Genomic DNA, 2841 nt, shown 5'->3' with positions numbered 1-2841 from the left:
AAAAAAAAAAAAAAAAAAGAATATGGAGCCCAGACTTCACAGCAAGATCTTCTCAATGCAGCATTCAAAGTTTTCAGCAGTAGGAAGGATCAGGAAAAGTTATATAAGCTACAAAGAGATAAGGTTAAATGTCAAATGTTAGCAAGTGCCCTCCAGGGCAGAGTGGGTGTGTCTAAACTAGTTATTGGGCTGCACATGCGTATGCCATGAGGACACTGCTTCAAACGCTCCCAATCGGGGCATTGGGCAAATGTATGCCCCAATCTGTGACCTCCAAGAAGGCCGTGTGCATACTACGAACAGAAAGATCACCGGGGAAATGACTGCCCAACTCGAAAGTGAGTGGGATAGTTTATCCCACCAGACCTCTGGAACAACCTGCTCAAGATGCCTCAGTGTCAGAGCTGCTTGGCTTTGCCTTGGAGGATTGATGGTACCCAGGGTGTGAGGCCCCACTGAAGATCACCCATCCTCGAGCCCAGGTAACTATTATTGTCTCAAGAGAGCCCGTTTCTTTCCTTTTAGACTCAGGGGTCACTTACTCACTCTTACCTGAACAGGCAGGTAAACTTAGTTAGCATCCACCACTATTGCGGGAGTCTCTGGTACAACTCCACAACCTCTTATTACACAACCACTTTTATGTAGTCTGTATAATGTACAATTCACACATCAATTTCTAGTCCTCTAAAATGCTCCTATTCCTTTACTGGGAAGAGATGTTCTTGCTAAAACTCAGAGCAGTGATAAGTTTGCCTCACCAGCCCCAGACCTATTGCTTCTCTTACAGGCAGTGCCAGGTACTCTGCCTGTCTTCACGTCCTCCCTAAGTGACTCTAGTGTCACCACACCCCATGCCGGTTCTTTCCCTTTACCACCTGATCTGGTTTACTCACAGGTGTGGGATGTCAACCTTCAGTTGCTGGGCATCATCAGCCTGTTTACATCAGGTTAAAAGACCCCTCAAAATTTCCTAATGTGCCCTGGTACCTAGCATCCTCTGATACTCACAAGACCTCAAAACTATAATCTCAAAACTATTTACAGCAGGCCTGTTTTTTTTTAAGCAAAAGGGAAAAAATTTATTGGAACCCATACGGGAAACCCTAGAGGGGCCCAGAATACCCTACTGTGTAGGCATGCCCAGCAAAGGGTCATACCATTCACTGTACCCCCATGTCCCAGAGGGACTCCCCTTGAGCAGAGCCCAAAGGCCCAGGACTGGCTGGGGGTGGGGACACAGCAGGCCTGTTAAGGCCAACCCACTCTCCTTACCCCATGCCTATCCTGCCGGTTATTATACCCAATGGAAGTTACAGATTTGTCCAAGACCTTAGGGCCATTAATGCCTCTGTCCTGCTTATTCATCCCACCGTGCCCAACCCTTAACACTCTGTTCTCTACCATATCTCCTAAAACTAAACATACACGGTTGCCTCCTTTACTGTCCCACTTGATGAAAGGACCCAAGACCTCTTCGCCTTTACCTGGGCAGTTCCTGATAACTTACAGTCTCAACAGCTATGTTGGGGTGTTTTGCTCCAGGGTTATTTAAATGGCAGCCACTTATTTAGCCAAACCTTGATGATTGACTTCCTGTCCCTAGTCCTTTTTCTCCTCCACTATGTAGGTGACAGGTATCAGAAGATTCATAACCTTCATAACATACAACTTTCCTCTAATTCTTTAATGCTTCCCCCTGCCCCCCCTCCCCCAATATCAATGACCCCAATTCTACCTTACAAATCTGGCCAGAGTATCTGTACACGGGTACAGATAAGAGCTGGAAACACAGGGAATCCTGGACAGAGAAATCCCTCAGGACCAATATTGAAGTAGTCATACCAGGAGGGGGAGGGGAAGGTGAAGGTCAGGGGAGATAAGGGAAACTGATCACAATGATCTACCTATTACCCACTCCCAGGGGGATGGGCAATAGAAAAGTGGATGAAGGAAGACATCGGTCAGTGTAAGAAATTAAATAATAATTTATATATTATCAAGGGTTCATCAGGGAGGGGAAAATGAGAAGCTGATACCAAGGCCCCAAGTATAAAAAGAAGTTTGAAAATGATGATGGCAACAAATGTACAAATATGCTTGACACAATGTATGGATGGATTGTGATAAGACTTGTACGAGCCCCCAATAACATGATTTAACAAAATAAAAATAAAAGATTCATAAAAAATGAACAACACGTTGTTGATGTCCTTCCCTTTCAGATTCCCAAAATCACACTAATGGTCTTTTAAACTTCCTGGTAGATAATGGGTACCGAGTACCTCCCATCAAGGTACAGCTTACAGCTTTCTCTCACCTCTGTAATCTATCTGGAAGTCTGACTCACAAGGAATTCCATAGAGATTACAGTTGATAGAAAACAGCTTCTTCCTCAACTCCCAACTCCCTGTACAAAAACTGAAATGCTCTCCTTTCTAGACCTTGATTCCCAGTCAAGGCTGTGGATTCCCAATTTTAATGGGTTAGCCAAACCTCTCTATGAAGCAGCTGAGGGACAAGCCCCTGAACCTTTAGAACCAACAGTATCCATTATAAGCCATACAAAGCACTTAAATCTGCCATGTTATCAGCTCCTGCACTTTTCCCTCCTAATCTAACACTCCCCTTCATGCTATATGTACATGAAACTGGTGGTATGGCAGTGGGAGTCCAAGGCCAGGAAATAGGACCTATTTTTGGTCCAATAGCCCATTTATCTAAACAGATCTAGCTGTACAGGGATGGGCTCCATGCTTATGGGCCAGGGCAGAAGCTGCTCTCCTAGCCCAAGAAAGGGGCTCTTACAATTCCTTTTTTTTTTTTTTTTTTTAACATTTT

General features: G+C 44.6%; 1 pseudogene; it reads left to right on the top strand.

The window, feature by feature from the left end:
- Positions 1 to 2841, top strand: part of LOC101648451 — a 37278-nt pseudogene that overhangs the window by 29589 nt on the left and 4848 nt on the right.

Source organism: Echinops telfairi, unplaced genomic scaffold, assembly GCF_000313985.2.
Source record: "Echinops telfairi isolate 266 unplaced genomic scaffold, ASM31398v2 ScPeMD7_7447;HRSCAF=8485, whole genome shotgun sequence".
Taxonomy (NCBI): domain Eukaryota; kingdom Metazoa; phylum Chordata; class Mammalia; order Afrosoricida; family Tenrecidae; genus Echinops; species Echinops telfairi.
The sequence above is the reverse complement of the archived record's forward strand: the minus strand, read 5'-3'. Positions and strand labels throughout refer to the sequence as shown.